This window comes from Pinus tabuliformis, chromosome 8 (genome assembly GCF_031772625.1).
Source record: "Pinus tabuliformis cultivar Carrire ecotype Pingquan chromosome 8, CPIR1, whole genome shotgun sequence".
NCBI lineage: Eukaryota > Viridiplantae > Streptophyta > Pinopsida > Pinales > Pinaceae > Pinus > Pinus tabuliformis.
Window position 1 is genome coordinate 952211965 of NC_142294.1, and position 19157 is coordinate 952231121.

A 19157-nucleotide genomic window follows, 5' to 3' on the forward strand; every position below is an offset into this window, starting at 1 on the left:
TGCAACTAACTGAAATGAACTTGCTGAAATGAAATTTGCAGAATTTGAAAAGGAAAGCAAGGAAATGCAAAACTTGAAAGGAAAGGAAATGACTAGTCTACTCTTGTTGAAATGAAATTTGCAGAATTGAAAAGGAAATCAAGGAAATGCAGAACTTGAAATGAAAGGAAATGACTAGTCTACTCTTGCTGAAATAAACTATTAGCATAATGATGCAATAGAAAATAGAATAAAGCAGTGATCACATAATACTTTGATGCTTCCTCGGTAGCAGTGCCAAAGATTGGTGAGCACCAATATTGTAGCAATAATGCCACAACTCCTGGGCTGCTTACATTACTCTTATCAACCCGGTAGTTCATAACAAACTTGGAAGCGACGGTGCTGTATGCACAAGTACTAGTTCTTATTGCAGGTTGTCACTTGGTCAGTTGGTGCAAGATCACTAGGAGCTCAAGCCAACTTCTATAGATTCCAGAAGAAGCTCTATATGTGATGAAGGAGAGAAATACTACTCTACAGATACTATTCTAACTACAGAAAGGAAGAGTAAAATGCAAAGCAAACCAAGTAAATTTTAATTAAACAACTAATCCTACTTTTGAAAAACGCACTATGAAAACCATGAAAAGAATGCCATTATCTATTCAAAGAGGTAAAAAACATCTAACTAAGCTATTTCTAGAAGTAAATGATCAAAAGACATCTTTTTGGATTTTTATGTATTTTTATGTGAATTTGACATGCATGTAATTTATTGTTTCTGAATGTGACAGCGAATAGGTGGCATTGAAGGGTGGTTTTTAGGCTTGATAGGATGTAGGATGGTGTGGATGGGTCCTAGGAGGTCTTAGGTGGCCTTCTAGAGGATTTTCCCACACTCGGCCTACAAAAGAAAGCCTGCAGGAAAATCTACAGGAGGACATAGGAAATCTATAGGAGGAAAAACATTGTTCTACAGGAGGCCTACAGGACGAGGCCAAGAGCAGTTTTGGCTATTTTGAGGGTGTGAGAATGGGTGGAAAAGGTGGATGACGGTTGGATTGAGGTGTTAGGGCACCTAGGGTCTACCAAGAATCATCAAGAGAGAGAAAGATGATTGGATTTGCTCAAGGGGAGAAGAAGAAATTCTATGGAAAATGCAGAAAACTAAGGCATAATTGAGGGGAGAGTTGGGCAACCTATAGGGCATGGATCAGATGGAGGATGGGATGGATAATGGGAAGAGATATGCTGCATAAACAACTAACAGTCAACCAATGAGATTTAGCAAGCAATGAAACAAGTGTATCTAGAAAAACAGAGTTTTGCATCAAACTAGTCTAAGTTGTGATCTATGGAAGTAAAGGCTGAGAAATGCTACAAGAAAGAAAATAATGACAAAAGACTATTGTAGATAATGAAGTAAGCATGATGAAGAAGTTCTAAAGCAAATCAAACTAGACTATTAACCAACTAAAAAGCTACAAACACTCGAAGTCCTATGAATGAGGAAAATCTATGTTTTTGGTGCAGCAAGAGGGTCTTTGCCCCAGATCATGGTCCCAAAGGGAGGAAGAGAGACCAAGGAACTGTTGCTAGCCTTTTGGATATTTTCTTTATCACTGCTTAGCTATAGAAAGCACAAATGGAAGCAAACTATTGAATTATCAAAAGAAACCTATTCTTAACCATAAAAGAAATTCATCTAACAACAGCCTAATCTACAAACTGAAATAAAACATTCAAATAAAACTAAAGAGGAGCTTGGCTACTTGGATTGGACCCTAACCCAAGAGCCTTAGCTCTCTGAGGTAAATCAGTGCTAGCTTAAAAAGGATTCCATCTTTATTTCCAAACCAATAACAAGATTACATGGAACTATAAAAAAAAATAAGCTCGAAGTTGAGCAGAGTTTACATAAGCAAAAATACAAAAAAATCCTACCCTAGTGAGGCATTAGGCCTCTCTACTTATACAAATGAATCTACCATCATCTTCCTTAAAATCAGGGAGGCTTGGCTTCCAAAACTCGAGATAATCATTAATCATCCTCCACTTGCTCGGCTGCCTACTAATGCATGACTTGGCTGCTTGTACTCCAAGTTGAATGAAGGGGAATTCGAAGTGAGGAGTAATAAATGAGGGGGATTCCTTCCTATAAGTCCTCTTTTGTCCACTTCGAGTTATTTCTGCCATTTTTCCACTGGATCCTTGACTTTGACAACAAAATTCATCAATAATATAAATTAAACACATATTAGGCCATATGGCATCATAACTAACTCAACTCACTCTATAAGCATAAATATAATCAGAAAATCATGCAATAAGCTCAGAGAATGGTTGATTTGACTAGGTTAGGAGGTAAAATGAGCCCATATAATTACCCATTTATGAGGCTCATCACCAATATCATAGTTGTATGCATTTGTCTCGATCTAAATTGGTTATTGCGGGTCTGGTAATGTGAGCACTGGTGCAGAACAGAGGTGATTCTTCAACTAGGAGAATGTATGCTATTGGGTTTCTGACCAAAATAGTTTGGCTTTCACTCCACCCTTGGTAACTTGACTTAAAGGCTAAGAAATATGAGAGAACCCCAACACGAACCTACGTCAGAAATTGGCAAGACCCAAAAGCCTATGGAGCTCTGTTAGAGTGGTTGGAGATGGCCAATCCCGAATGACTTGTATCTTGGATGGGTCCACATGTACACCCTAATCATCAATGATGTACCCAAGATATTGAACTTGGGTCAGCACAAAGGTACATTTCACCAAGTTAGCACACAATTTCTGTTGTTGAAGGGTTTGAAGGACCTGTCAAATATGGTGGAGGTGATCTTCCCAACTTTTGATGAAGATCAACATGTCATCTAAATACACCACCACAAATGCATTGGTGAAGGGCTGCAAGATGTTGTGCATCAGTCTCATGAAGGTTGCAGGGGAGTTCGTCAATTCGCGAGGCATGACCAACCATTCAAAAAGGCCCTCCTTGGATTTGAAGGCAGTCTTCCACACATCAGAGGGTTCGATAGGAACCTAGTGATAACCTGATTTCAAGTCAATCTTGCTAAATTATTTGGGCCCTTGAGTTGATCCAGAAGGTCATCAATCCACGGGATTGGTTACCTATTTCGAAGAGTGATCTTGCTCAGTTCCCGATAGTCAATACAGAGCCTCCAGGTCCCATAATTTTTCTGTACCAATACAATCGAGCTCCCACAGGGTGATGAGCTTGGCCTGATGTTCCCTTTCTACAGTAGTTCTTGAATCTACCCCTTGATCTCATCATTCTCCAAAACAAAGCGTTGATAGATCAGTCCATTAGGCAACAATGCACCCCGAGTCAGATTGATGGAGTGCTTGACCTAATAGTGCAAAGGTACCCCTGTGGATGAGGCCAAAATGTCCTTGTAGTCCTCCATGACCTTTTCCATTTGTTATTGTTGTGCAGAGGAGCCCTACCTAGAAGCCATCGCGACAACATTTTTCTTGCCTTGGGGGCGAATCATAAGGAAAACAAATTTCCTGGTTTATGAAATGATCTTACTGCATTGTTTTGCAGTGATCAAAGAGATGGCGGTAGGCAGGGCTACCTCTGGTATCCTATGTTATCACTCAGGTTATTCCCCAAAATTTGTAAGAAAAGGGAATACGACCGAGGTAACCATAGACCAATATTTTAGATGTAGCTTCTAGCCAATCTGCATCCAAAGAGGGATCTCTCTTTATGATTTAGCTTTGTTTTGAAGTATGTTAGGCTAGTTATGAAGTACAAGGGCTTGTTTGATTTTTGGATGGTGATTTTCAATAGAACAGGGGTGTAAATCTGAGAAGTTCAGTCAATTGGGCTAATGGAGTCTGTGAGGATAAACTGCTGGATATGGTTTTTTTGGCAGAGGGTGGTACTACAAAGCAAGGTAATCAACCATGGAACAAATTGTAAGCTGGAATCAGGTGGGGTGGAGTTAGTGGGTGAAGGGAAATTAAGAATCCTTCATCATGTTGACGGAGGGAAAGTGGATGATTATTGCTAGGGAGCAGTTAAGAATTCCTTAGCTATATTCAAGATGTAAGAACTAGGGGAAACAGGAGCAATTAAGAATTCCTGCTTATGCTAATTCTGAAGAAAACATAAATAATAATAGAGATTGAACACAGAGTGCAGTCAAGCAAGTTCTGGGTTATTCTTTTTCCCTGTTATTCAGATCATGAAACATATATGATATAGTAAACATAGAAACTGAAAACACAAGTAAGAAAGAATTATTGATAAACAAAATGATTCGGGAATTCTGTAACATAGTCCTTTGCAATCAATTCCACATCCAGACAATTCAGTGACAGTGGATTCCAACAGCTTTTATATTCAGAAGTTTTTTAGAGTTACAGTGCAGTCTGAGAAATGTATCACCAACCCCTAATACTTCGCTTGGGGAGGTATTTGTACAAAAATGTTTACAAAATATCTCAAAGAGATAATATCTAGTAATAACTTCTTCTACCTACTTTACAGGAGAAGTAAATGATCTTGAAAACAGGGAGAAATAAGTGCAGAAATAAATGTTGTTGTTGTGGCTACTTAGTTGGTGAGATGTGTTAACTGTAAGCTTGGTGAGTCAGTTGGTGGATGTTTCCATTGATATTTTGTGCTGCTGGCTTGGCTTGCTTGAGCATATTTAATTTTGATTTGATAGACTGCAGCCCCACAAGACTCTCACCGGTTCCTTTTATCTGCTTGATGATATCTGTTGTATCTTGGGAAAACAAAAGTTTGAAACTTGCCTATAGGATTTCCAACATACTTTTCCACCACTGCTCTTCTGGCAACCGATGTCTTAGTAGCTTTCTCAAAGTCTCATCGGCATCTATGTACCTGTAGAAGTTAGGTTGGTCTGTAAAAAGATGTTTCACTTCATGTTCTATATAAAATAGATTTTCCAAGTTGCTGTAAAGAATTTGGCCAGATGGAAGGGTATTCTCTGCTGGAGTACTTGATGATGCATTTAGTTGTTCAACAGCATGTTTATTCAACCTGATCTGGTACTTAGCTTTTCTCAACAGGCGTTCATTGTTTTCCACCAGACTTGGAAAGCCCCTTTCATGCAAATTTGCAAATCTTTCCATAAAAGAGTCTATCTCCACCTGCATATCATGGCTCTTCCTCTCCAAATTATGCATCAGGGTTCTCATGGTCAAAACTCTTTTGATTGTTAGAATGGTGGCTATCCTGTCTCTGATGTCCAGTGCTGCTACTTCTTGACTGGTCTTAGTGTTCAAAAATTGTATTAATCTATTGGCCTATTCGGGTATATGTCCCAATAAATTCCTGGCCCTTTGAATTTCTACCTGGGCTGCTGCTATCAAGTCAATCTGCTCATATATAATTTGAATAGATCTCCAGACATTACTAATGGATTCACTAATGTTAGCCCACAAAATGCTCTTCATTTCTCCCAGAGGCTTATCTAAAGAGAGGTCCTTTTCCAATGCTTTCACTTTATTCTCTAATGCTTTCACCTCTCTTGTCTTTTCTGCCACAATCATTTTAGATTTGTCATAACTTATTTCTAACTTTGCTAATTTCCCTTTGTCCTCTTTTAATTCTGATACTTGGAGTTTTAAATCCTCCATAGCTTTTATTAACTCTTCTGTGGTCATGGTAGTGCTGCTACCTGCTGTTGTTGTTGTTGCTGAAGTACCTGGTGCTGTTGATGCTGGGACAGTGGGAGGCACTGCTGTTGTAACCATGGGAGGAGCAGTTGTGGCTATTGGAGCTATTTGCGATGGCTGGGAGGTGGACACTCCCTACTTTTCCTGCAATGCAATCTCCAATTCCTGCTCTGTCTCACTTAGTCTTTGATTCATTCTCATCAGCAAGTCCATCATGTCCTCCTCTGCTTTCTCCTACACAACCTCTGTAGTTTGTGGATGCATGGTAATAGGTAGCTTCAACTGCTTCCTGAGGGCAGCAATGTCCTCTTCCTTCTTCTTAATCAATTCTTTTATTCCTTTAGCATCCTTGGGATCATGTCCCAACTCAATGATAATATCTTCCAAGGACTTTATCCTGTTGTCCTTGGCTAAAGAAGATGCCTTTTCCAAATCTAGTTGGGCAGATATGTTGTTCAATGAGTTCTGCAATCTGTGAGCTAACATTTCCTTATATGCCAATGTGGAGTAGACCATCTCTCCAGTTTGCTTATGCAACTCAATCTGGTCCATAGTATGAATGTCTTTGGCAAGGACCTCTAGATTTGTTCTTATGTAGTCAGCTACTGACTGTGGCTGCTGCGCTTTAGGCCTAAAATGGCTTAAGATAATTTTTCCTTCTTTTAATGTCATATGCAGACATTAATCTTTGCTGTTTGGTGGGGGTCATCTAGAGAAACTGATCATAAATTTGCGGTCTTATTGGCTCATTCTAGGCCTTGATGTCCATGAATGTTCTTTTGATATCAGAACCTTGCTTGCTTTGTGGACTTGTGGAGGAAACTTCCACACTATGCTATTTCTCCAATTCTTGCCTATGAGAGTTGGTGGATGTTTCTACCACTGGGGATGTATGTGGTCTAGTTGCCCTCTCACCTCTTGGGCTTTCTTTGATTTGCTCAATAATTTTCTCTTTAGGTAGACGATTTATTCTTTTCCTTTTTGCCCCTGGTTGCTTTGCTAGTCCACTTACAGGTGTGGTGTCTTCTCTGTCCCTTTTCTTGCCCTTTTCCTTATTTAGAGGAGTCTATAATGCTGGTATTTCTGGTGCTTTGGGCTAGACAGGATGAATTTTCCCTTGTTCCTATTGCTTTGATGATGCTAGCTGATTTTTCATTATGTGATGCTCTAAATCCAGCACTTCCTTGCCCTTTGATGTCCCTGCAACTGGCGTAGTGCTTTCTTAGGTAGGTTTCTGTGAAGTTCCAACAGATGATGTACTCACTCCGGTTTGCTGAGGCGATTTGAAAGACACCTGTCCAAAAGAGTCTAGGTCAAGGGTCTTTTCAATATTTTTTATAGTTTGTTCCATCTTTTCTTCCTCAGTAAGCTCTTATATCAATGTGCCCTCTACCCACTCATCTTGATTGGAAAATTGCTCTATTTCAGGGATCCTACAATGTTTGTAAGCTGATAGCCTGTTTTTCACTTTTGTTTCAGTGATAAAGCCATTTGGGTCATAGGGTACCCACCAAAAGCTCCTCTTTAATTTGAGTTGTTCACCCAATATCTTGTCAGCATCTTGCCATGCTTCCTTTTTGTTAATGATAAAAGGGCCTAACTAGTTTCTTAATTTCAGCTGAGCTTTTTTCTTGGCACCATAAAAGCGAGTCAAATCTGAGTTGATAAATTGCCTGAAATGTTCAAGAGAAAATAGTCTCATAGGCACATATTTTGGCAGTTTATAAGGGCATAGCTCATAGCCATATATCCTAATCTCAGTGTGATTCTGGTAGAAGTAACAATCACCTATTTTGTAGCTTTTGGAGAGCTGTACATTTTTTTGCATATCACCAGAGAGTCTAGGAGGAGGAGTTCTCATTAGCAGAGAGGAGACTAGATGTATAAACAAATCAATGAATTCACAGTAAGTGTAAGGAGAGTTATGGACTTCATGGAAGACTGAGGTCCAAAAGATCACAGACCTCCTTTCTCCTCTAGAATCCAGTTTTCTGATGGGAAACTGAAACTCTCTGTTTGATAGTATAAGAACAGATGATATATATAAGAGGTATACTTGAGGACTCCTTCTCTTTCTAGACTAACGAATTGGTCATGGATCTTTTTGGCAATGAAAGTAGCAAAGTCATATTTGATAGTAGGAGGATGTCCTGGAATAAACATGGAAAACAAAGCTAAAATGGTCTCATTAACATATTCACTTGTTTTAAATCCCGGTGTTAGTGTCAGTCTTTCCAGCCTTCCTCCAGTGATCAAATATGCTCTTACAAAGTGGTCTCAGAGTGTCAAGGTCAAATTTTGTCATTTCAAAGAGTTTTCAAGCAAAATTTGGTCACTAGGCATTAGGTCTAGGGTTTTCTTTCACTCCTAAAATTTCCCAAATGCCAATCCATGTCATCATTCTGCTGAGTCTATCATCATTCATAGGGTTTTCATTATCATGTCAGTGTCTAATGAGTCATTTTACACCTTGTTCATGCTTCAATTGCGCCTAGGCAAGGTCATTTCCCTCTCCTAGGGTTTTGAAAGCTAATTTCTCTTGGATGGTCAAATCACTAGCAAAACTTGTATCCAGATGTTCATACACCTTCCCCTATCTTTCATGTACCTTATCAAACACTTCCCATCATTGAGATCCCCCAAATTCCTCATTTTCCCACAAACCCTAGTTTCTTGCTACAACTTGGCAACTTTCTAGGTTGGGCCTGTGTTTTGCCCTTTTGGCCCCCTTCCCCTAACTCGATCTCCATGATTCCACTTTCCCCTGCTTCCCAACATCCCTCCCTACTTCAAAAATTTCCCGAAGAATTTAGAAGCCTCTTATCCCCTTCATTTCGCTTCATTTCGACAGAATTCCTTGTTTCACACATCGGGATAAGTTTCACTCAAAAGATGTTTCATAGCAATAAAAGATGAATTTTGGAAACTTGAGAGAGGTTTTTGTCCAAAACATTCCAAAGAAGAAAAACCTCCTTCACTTTTTACACAGGTGTCATGGTTTTAGAGAAATGTCAAAAATACAATCGCCGGATCCAAGGAGGTTGAGCAAAGCACTAAAACGGAGAAAAAGGCCCGATCCACTCCAAATTTTGGCCGAAGCCTCTTTGAAGGAGCATGGTACTTGATGAGACACCCCCAGCTCAAATTTCAAAAAAATTGGAGAAGTTTTTGTCAATTTTGAATTTTTTTTTGCTAAAAACAGGTTTTGGCCCTCAACGCGTAGCGCGCCGCGCGCTACCCTGAAGATGGACAAGTCCATTTCTCAAAAACTCAGCATTTTTGGATTTTTCATGACAAATTACACTTTCTCAGCAATTTCCAAGACATTTCATCAAGTTTTGAGCCCTCAGAAGGTCAAAACACATGCAAAAAATGACTTTCTGCCACTTTTTGGATACACTGAAAGCAGTCTTGGGAGATTGCAATTTTGGAGGGGCAAATGGACACCAAATTGCGAAATTCTACTTGGGTTGGAAAGTAGACATCCAGAACTTTCCAACAAGCCCACGTGTGTCTCATTTGGCTTCCGGAAAGTGCCCCAAAAGTGGGCTCAAAGGCGCGCTACGCGTTGAGATTTGGCGCGCTACGCATCAGGATATTTTCCACATTTTGCACCTTCCAGCTCAGGAATTCGCCCAGCTTTGACCAGTTTTGACTTGTGATGGGATTTTTCACCCTCCTTGATGTAATTGATGTAATTTTATGTTGACTTGACACTTATTTACCTATTCTAGAAGATTCATTCATAAAATAGCAAACATTTAATGAATGAATTGGTTTCCTAGCTTGTAGAGGCAAGTTGTTTTGACTGCCTAGATTATAGTGCTTTGTTTAGAATTGGTTGAAACAGCTCCTAGGATGATGAGCTCGAACCCTAGAGGCTAGGGAATGGGTTGGCATGGTCTATATTATGTATTTTCTCAATCATTTTCAGGGGTTGGAGAGGTTGGACTCTTGAGGGATAAGCTTAGACTGTATTACTCTTTGTATCTCTGTAATTTTGGTAAAGGAAAGACCAGGGTTTTGCAGCACTATTTGGGATTCCTATGGTGATTTGTGTTGATGGTGTGTTTCTCTCATGTACTTGTAAGTTTTTTATGTGTATCATTCTCTTACTATTCTCTTCTGCAAATTAAGTAAATGAAGTGTTAAGGTAGAATTCATGGTTTCTATGCTCTGCCTTTAAGTTTGCTTAATATCAATGTTTTCATCTGTTTAAGGAGAACTCTCGATGGTTTCTTTCTCTCCTTAGCTCCTTGCCGATCATATCCATCCATTCACTTATTTCAAAGGCATCAAGACAATCTCCTACCTTGCCCCAAAAAGACCTCTGCAAAAACTTTGTCTCATCCCCGCACCCAAAATTGCCGTGCTCAGTTTTCCAACAAAACCCTAAAATTTTGAAATCAAACTTTCCCTATCAGTTTACTAGCCTAAAATCAGTGTTCTTTATTGGTCATATCAGCCCTTTGAAGACCTTTTTCCGAGATAGACCCGGAGAGAGCCCTCTCCTGTCCTCATAGGGCTAGCTACAAGGCTAAGTGGTTTGATGTTGCCTTGGATTTTGTCTTCTTCAGCCTAAGGCCAAATTCGAGTGCTAACATATTGGCGACCATACTGGGGAAGAACAAATGGTTTGCTTGTTGATGTCATTTGTTTTATAAGCTACAAACAGAGCCTGAAGTTATGCTAGGTAGCCTTCGAAACGCTTTTGCTTTGCATTAGCGAAAGTAGATAAACGCTGCTTCAGTCAATCTCCGGTCTAGCTTGTAAACGTGACATTTAACTTGTTAATTACCCCAGTACATGTATCAAGTAAAGATCTGATGGTTGATGGTGGACAATGATCAGACACTTGAAAGGCTGAAATCATTCACTTGGCGACTCTAAATCATTTTCGAGATCAGATCCAAAGACTCCACTGGAGGATGATCCCGACCAGCAAAAACATGAAAGGACAACATGGAAAGATCAGGTATTCAAGTTGGAATTTCATCCAAGACATTTTGTTCTTTGTCATAAATTATTTCTTCTCTTTTCCCAAGAATGTCAAGAAGGCTTTGCAAAGTATATTGTATTTGGGAAGAGATCCTCGGCCTGCAGTTGATTCTTTCCCTTTGAAGATTGTGAATACCAAAGATTTGCATACCTTTGAGCTTGATCAAGACCTTTCTTCTAAATTTTGTGATGACCATCTTCAGATTGATGAACCTCAAAAGACCAAGACTGATTCTATACCTGTTGTACATACCCCTACACTTTGTAAAATTCCAGATCGGTATAAACCTCTTGTTTTACCTTCTGTTCTCCATGCTTTCCCCAAAAACTATGATCTATACTTGCCGAGGTTTGATGGTGAAAGTAAGAATGTCAACGCTGAGCAACATGTGCAGAATTTTGAGTCTTTTCTAGACCTTTTTGAAGTTGATAGCAAAGATGTTAGTATAAGGCTTTTTGCTCTTTCTTTGCAAGCCAAAGTGAAGAGTTGGTTCAAAGCCCTGCCTGATGCAAGCATTACAGATTTCCAGCAGTTTGCCAAAGTTTTTCTCGACAGGTGGATGATCAGGCAGAACCTTTTCTTGATTGTAGAAGAGTATAACCAGCTGAAAAGATTGCCATGGGAGACAGTACAACAGTTTTCGGCTAGATTTAACCAAGTTTATTATTCAATCCCAATTGATATAAGGCCTACTCCTAGATCTGCTCTCTTGCACTATCCGGGTGCCTTTGATCCGGAAATGGAGTTTCAGCTGAGAGAAAGGAACCTGGCAACACTTCACGAGATGCAGAACAGTGCAGTAAATGTAGAGGCTCATCTGCTGATCCGAAGGGCAAGGATGAAGGAAGAAGAGATGAAAAACATAGATCCGGCCGAATCAACATCTCTAGAGGTGAAGCTTGACATTTTGGTAAGTGCAGTGGAAAAGATGATGGACAGGATCACCACAAGAAATGATTATGATGTTCAAGCCCATGGCTCGCTGATTGAAGAAGAACAAATGGCTGCTCCAAAACATTTTGTTTCTTATCCTAGTTGTCATATATCTAATAATGATTGTTTTGTAGATCACCTTGGCGAAGAAAGAACTGCTGATATGACCTGCATGCTTGATGATGTCTTTTATACTGATGATTTGCCTCAGTTTGATCAGTATGATGATGATTATGTTCTCCAAACAGAAGCTAATCTTGCAGACAAATCAGCAGCTAGTTTGTGGGAGGAGGAAGAAGTTCACTTACAACAGCTCGAGTACAATGATCAACCGATGCATATGAGCTATGACAATGATGAGGAAAGTGCAGCAAAGTTTGAAGTAAGTGGAGGATCTTTGCCTTTTTGTTTTGATTCGTTTCAGTTCATCAGAGATAACTACCATGCAATCAGAAATCAAATGTCAACAAGTCTTGATTTGAATCATATTGAGAGCAATGAAAATTTTGTTCAAGACTTCTCATATTCAGATTTGCAACCCCTGAAAGCCATTGATTGTCAAGTTGCAGCTGAAGACTTGGAAGTGGACACACATGATTTAATGATTCCAGGTGACTTCGTACCATTCTGTTTTGAATCATTTCAATTTTTGAAGGGTAGATTGCATAGTAAATCTTCAAATGAACAGCCTATAACAAATCAACAATCTCTCAGTGTTGATGTTGAGGATGAGACAGATAACAAAACTCTTGAGCAGCTTGTAGCATCAGATTTGCAGCCACCAAATGAAATTGAAGGGCGGATTACAGATGAAGCTGTGGAAGACGAAATACATGATTTGATGATGCAGGAAGATTCTATACCCTTTTGTTTCGAAGCATTTCAGTTTATAAGTCAGAATCTTCGTAAAATCTCTCAAGAAAAAGATGAACAGCTAGAAGGATGTCATGCATTTTCAATGGATACATTACAGCAGTCTTTTCAAGTTTTTCATGATCCAAAAGCTGATGTTTTGGATGAGGTTTGCAGTCAAAGTCTTTCTCCATTGACTACATGTGAGCTTGAAACATGTGCTGATATGAATTTGATCCGGCAGCCGGTTTCTTTGTCATTTTCAGTAAAGGTCTCGTCACAAGGCTCAGATCAAAGTTTGCATTCATGGTATGAGGAAACGAGAAGTAATCCATTGGATGAGCCAAGCTCCAGTGTGCTTGAATTTCAAGATCCTTATGCAGTGTTTTTGGAGGCGGATAGAGAATTCATATCATTCAACGGATCTGTTTCTAAGTTGTCATGGGAGTTTCCTTTCAGTAGTTCTCTCTTGTTGTTCATAAGTGAGCACTTGCGGAGAATTTGAACAGCAAACAGAATACTTACTTGGTTGCATTGGTTGTTTTATTTCACTTGATCAGGTGATGAATGAAACTGTTAGAGTAGATTTTGATGAATAAGCTCCACTTTGAGCATCATTTCCAGTTTGTCAGTTGTGTTTAAGTATTGAGTCAGTTTTTAGTTGAGTGAGAGTCAATTTGTGTCATCCGAGTCATCATTTTTCAGTCATGCATTTTAGTTTGATTTTTTGACTCCATTGCCCAGTGGATAAGGCACTGGTCTGCTCTCCCAAAGATCTGCTGTTCTTGGCACCTCCAAGGAGCTACCATCCCCATTGGATCCAATGTTAGTTTCAGTCTTTCCAGCCTTCCTCCAATGATCAAATATGCTCTTACAAAGCGATCTCAGAGTGTCAAGGTCAAATTTTGTCATTTCAAAGAGTTTTCAAGCAAAATTTGGTCAGTAGGCATTAGGTCTAGGGTTTGCTTTCACTCCTTCTAAAATTGCCCAAATGCCAATCCATGTCATCATTCTGCTGAGTCTATCATCATTCATAGGGTTTTCATTATCATTTCAGTGTCTAATGAGTCATTTTACACCTTGTTCATGCTTCAATTGCGCCTAGGCAAGGTTATTTCCCTCTCCTAGGGTTTTGAAAGCTAATTTCTCTTGGATGGTCAAATCACTAGAAAAACTTGTATCTATATGTTCATACACCTTCCCCTATCTTTCATGTACCTTATCAAACACTTCCCATCATTGAGATCCCCCAAATTCCTCATTTTTCCACAAACCCTAGTTTCTTGCTACAACCTGGCAATTTTCTAGGTTGGGCCTGTGTTTTTCCCTTTTGGACCCCTTCCCCTCACTTGATCTCCACGATTTCACTTTCCCCTGCTTCCCAACATCCCTCCCTACTTCCAAAAAATTCCCCAAAAATTTAGAAGCCTCTTATCCCCTTCATTTCGCTTCATTTCGACAGAATTCCTTGTTTCACACATCGGGATAAGTTTCACTCAAAAGATGTTTTAGAGCAATCAAAGATGAATTTTGGAAAACTGAGAGAGGTTTCTGTCCACAACATTCCAAAGAAGGAAAACCTCCTTTACGTTTTACACAGGTGTCATGGTTTTAGAGAAATGTCAAAAATACAATCGCCAGATCCAAGGAGGTTGAGCAAAGCACTAAAACGGAGAAAAAGGCCCGATCCACTCCAAATTTTGTCCGAAGCCTCTTTGAAGGAGCATGGTACTTGATGAGACACCCCCAGCTCAAATTTCAAAAAAATTGGAGAAGTTTTTGTCAATTTTGATTTTTTTTTGCTAAAAACAGGTTTTGGCCCTCAATGCGTAGCGCGCCGCGCGCTACCCTGAAGATGCGCAAGTCCATTTCTCAAAAACTCAGCATTTTTGGATTTTTCATGACAAATTACTCTTGCTCAGAAATTTCCAAGACATTTCATCAGGTTTTTAGCCCTCAGAAGGTCAAAAAACATGCAAAAAATGACTTTCTGCCACTTTTTGGACACACAAAAAGCAGTCTTGGGAGATTGCAATTGTGGAGGGGCAAATGGACACCAAATTGAGAAATTCCACTTGGGTTGGAAGGTAGACATCTAGAACTTTCCAAAAATCCCACTTGTGCCTCATTTGGATGCCGGAAAGTGCCCCAAAAGTGGGCTCAAAGGCGCGCTATGCGTTGAGATTTGGCGCGCTACGCATCAGGATATTTTCCACATTTTGCACCTTCCAGCTCAGGAATTCACCCAGCTTTGACTAGTTTTGACTTGTGATGGGATTTTTCACCCTCCTTGATGTAATTTTATGTTGAATTAACACTTATTTACCTATTCTAGAAGATTCATTCATAAAATAGCAAACATTTAATGAATGAATTGGTTTCCTAGCTTGTAGAGGCAAGTTGTTTTGACTGCCTAGATTATAGTGCTTTGTTTAGAATTGGTTGAAACAACTCCTAGGATGATGAGCTCAACCGCTAGAGGCTAGGGAATGGTTGGAATGGTCTATATTATTTATTTTCTCAATCATTTTCAGGGGTTGGAGAGGTTGGACTCTTGAGGGATAAGCTTAGACTGTATTACTCTTTGTATCTCTGCAATTTTGGTAAAGGAAAGACCAGGGTTTTGCAGCACTATTTGGGATTCATGTGGTGATTTTTGTTGATGGTGTGTTTCTCTCATGTACTTGTAAGTTTGTTATGTGTATCATTCTCTTACTATTCTCTTCTGCAAATTAAGTAAATAAAGTGTTAAGGTAGAATTCATGGTTTCTATGCTCTACCTTTAAGTTTGCTTAATATCAATGTTTTCATCTGTTTAAGGAGAACTCTCGATGGTTTCTTGCTTTCCTTAGCTCCTCGCCGATCATATCCATCCATTCACTTATTTCAAAGGCATCAAGACAATCTCCTACCTTTCCCCAAAAAGACCTCTGCAAAAACTGTGTCTCATCCTCGCACCCAAAATTGTCGTGCTTAGTTTTCCAACAAAACCCTAAAAATTTGAAATCAAACTTTCCCTATCAGTTTACTAGCCTAAAATCAGTGTCCTTTATTGGTCATCTCAGCCCTTTGAAGACCTTTTGCCGAGATATACCCGGAGAGAGCCCTCTCCTATCCTCGTAGGGCTAGCAACGAGGCTAAGTGGTTTGATGTTGCCTTGGATTTTGTCTTCTTCAGCCTGAGGCCAAATTTGAGCGCTAACACCCGAGACATAGGATATCATATTAATAATGAATCTTCCAATTTCATTGAACCAGACATTGTGAAAAGGATGTGGCTCTCTGGGCTGGCAATCTGGTCTCATAGATAACTTGGCAATCTGGTCTATTTCTGCAGTGGATAGTTTAGAGCCGTGCTCCAGCAAATATCCCATGGAAAGAGGAGCCATAGGCTGAGTAGGTTTGAAGTGCAACATCTCATTTATGGACTCAGGAGTTATATGAAAAATGATAGTTCCAGTTGGAGTCATAACTGCTCTTTTGATAGGTTCATAATTGGCACAACACAGGTGGCTTACATCTGGGAATACATTTACTGAGGGGAGATAGTATCTGGGCAGATTGGATTCCCATATCCCATAGAGATCAGTTTTTCTTAGGTGACTATTCCTAATTTCACAGAATGCTTGGAGGTCATTTTTGTAACCAGTTAAGTTTTGTATTTGAAAATCCCTATCAGCCAAGGACAACCACTCCAGGTCCTTGTGAGGAGAATTAAGGGGAGCAATGATCAAGGCCACTGGAGCTTCCATTGCTCAATTTTCTATGATTTTCAAATTGGAATTTGGGTTTTTTATAGCACAAGCAGGTAAAACAACGACTCTGGGGCCTTTCTTCGGGAATTGCAGTCCACAGTGGATTTGAACTTAGCTCGCTAGGTAAATTTATAAAAAAAAATGAATTCTACAAGATTTTTTGGAGAAATAGGCAAAAACAGTGGTTCTGGTGCACTTATTTGAAGGTGGTATGGTGAATTGAACTCGAATTTGGCTTATTTGGAAAATTTTTTGCAGAGGAAAGCTAAAACAAATGGTTTTGGGAGGTGAAACGGGTAAATACCTATGTTTTTGGATGTGCCCGGGAGTAATTTGCAAATTTGGACGACGAATTTGCAGAGTGGGATGCCGGATTAGTCTGGCTGTGGTGGTGGAGTGGACCTCTGGTAGCAACTTTGATGAAATTCATATGCACCGGTCTCATGAAAGAAACCAATAGAAATGAGAAAAAACGACACCTTTCACGGGTTTTTGACAAAAATTGGTTTGGCGGGCTTTTGGCGCCCTTTTTTTAGATGACGTCAACATGATGTAATGGGCTTGTCGTGTAGCGGGGTGACGTGGTGATGACGAGGACATGATGTCACGGATGGGGTGGGGATGATGTCAGCGGGGAGGCAGCGGGGGGCGGTAAGCGGTTTTGGCCCCACACCACTTTTGGACAAAGGTGGTATCGGAGGGGAGGGTAGCGAGCATTGCAGGAGGCCGCCACCTGTCCCAAGGTACGGCGGGAAAACCACCATCCCTCAGGCGCTAAACATTGGCATGAAAGGGCGTCGCGATATTGCTGTGGGCCATCTGATCTGTGGGCCATGATCAAATGGCTGGCGGTCAACAGAATATGGCAGAGGCTACGACGCGGGGCCCATCAATTAAATCAACATTTTTTAATGTGGGCGGGTTATGACCTTTGGTTATCGGGATCACGGATTTCATTATTTATTTAACCCAAGGTTAAAATAAATCCCATGGTCATGCACGAGGGTTATTAAAAGGTTTATGATAAACCTTTAATTCCCAAAAATATAATAATATGGTTGATATTATAACTGAGGCAGGGAATATTTAAATATTTCGGGGGTTTTTATGTATTAATATAGTAGGGGAAAAGGGAAAGAGCATAGGGATTTACATAATAAAGTTAAAGTGTTAATATGAAAATGAGGTAGGAATTAGCGCTAAGTCTAATGTTTGAGATACTTAGGCTGAGAGGAGAAAAGTATTTTTACACAAGAAATGTGGCTTCTTTTGCCTTAGTAAAAATAGAGTTTCACTTAGTCTTTTTCATGAAATGGAGTGTTTTAGGAGCACTGAGCAGATCTCAATATCCTTAGGGGGACGTTAGTAAGTGATTTGGGAGAAATGTGAGGGGAAGTTAGACATGCATCATTTGATCTGTCACCACATAGTTGCCATGGTATTTAGGATAACAATAGGATCAATCACCTCTTGAAAGACAAAATTACTCATAAGCCTACTTCTGCAACATCAAAACTTCCTACCCAGCCTACTGTATCTAACATTTTTTCTTCATTTTTCCTTGGGTGCATTTAAAATAGCAAACCCTTACTCTCTTCTTTTCTCTTAACTGCCATCCTATCTAAGTCTATCCATATTTGTTCCAGGGGCTCAGATTTAGCTATTGAGCTCCTTTGCTTCTCTACCTAACTACTTACCTACCAAGCTTTAACTGTTTGGATAGACTTTATTCTCTACCTTTAAAACAGGAATTTTAAACATGGACTGGCCAAGATTAAGCTGTTTGGCCATCCGTCAAGTGTGGCAAGAGCCAACTAAGTGCATATGATGAAATTCTTTGCAAAAATAGAATAGTAGTGGCATGTTGGACTAGCACACTTTCCTGGTCTTTTCTTTGGGGTTCATTTTCTTTCTTTTTTGACCATTTCATTCTTTTTGCCCCTTGATCTTTCTTTTAGGGCATACCCTCTTTTCATTTTTTAATTTTTTGATTTTTTCAAAATATGGAACCTTTGCAGCATGGAAAGGATGAACATATTTGGGACTTTACTAGTCAATCATGAAATATGACACCTGTTGGTATAGGAGCATAACACTGGCTCCACTTGGGGATGGATTTTCCTGCTGAAAAGCTAAGAACAGCAGGTCAGATGGCCTTATGTTCAATTCTTGTTGCATTCTGAAATTTCCCCTTTGCTGCAAGTAAACACAACTGCACGTTTGCAACATATATACATTTTTCATGAACTCATTCAAATAGCTCTGTTTTGGATAGTTTGTTTGATTGTTTGTTCTCATATTTAGAGCTCCTAAGTCTTCTTCTTCAAGTCTTCTGATAAACTAAAAAGTAACACAAAAAAGTAGTACAGTTCCTTGACTGTTTCTCAAAATTTTCTACATATTCCTTCCTATCTTATTGTTGTAATAAACTGCAGAAAGTAAACACTCTTATGTACAAGTTAAAGTCTTTACATCTCAAAAAAGTGGATCAAAATAATGCTTCAACATCTGAATATTGACTGGCCCATTTTCTGCTTCTGTATCATCCAGGCTTTTCAAAAAGTAGGTGTTGTTTCCTTGTGCAGCCTGAATAGCAAAAGGTCCCTTCCACAGGAAGTCAAACCTCCCGTATTTTCCTTTATCTTCCCTCCTGGAATCCCATTTCAGTACCTTATCTCCTATGAAAAAATCCTCTACTTTTGTCCTCTTATCAAATATCTTCTTAAGTTTTTCTTGTAGAACTTGAGATCTTTGATACACTTCTTCTCTAGTCTGCTGTAAATGAATAGTCTGATTTATTCTTCTCTAAATTTCATTGGGTTCTGCCTGCATTTCTTGCAACAACTTTATCACAGGGACTCCCAAAGATGAATGGAATACATCCTCCATGCCATAAACCAATTCATATGGGCTTGTTCCAATGGATCTCTTTGTAGTCAATCTATCTGCCGAAAGTCCA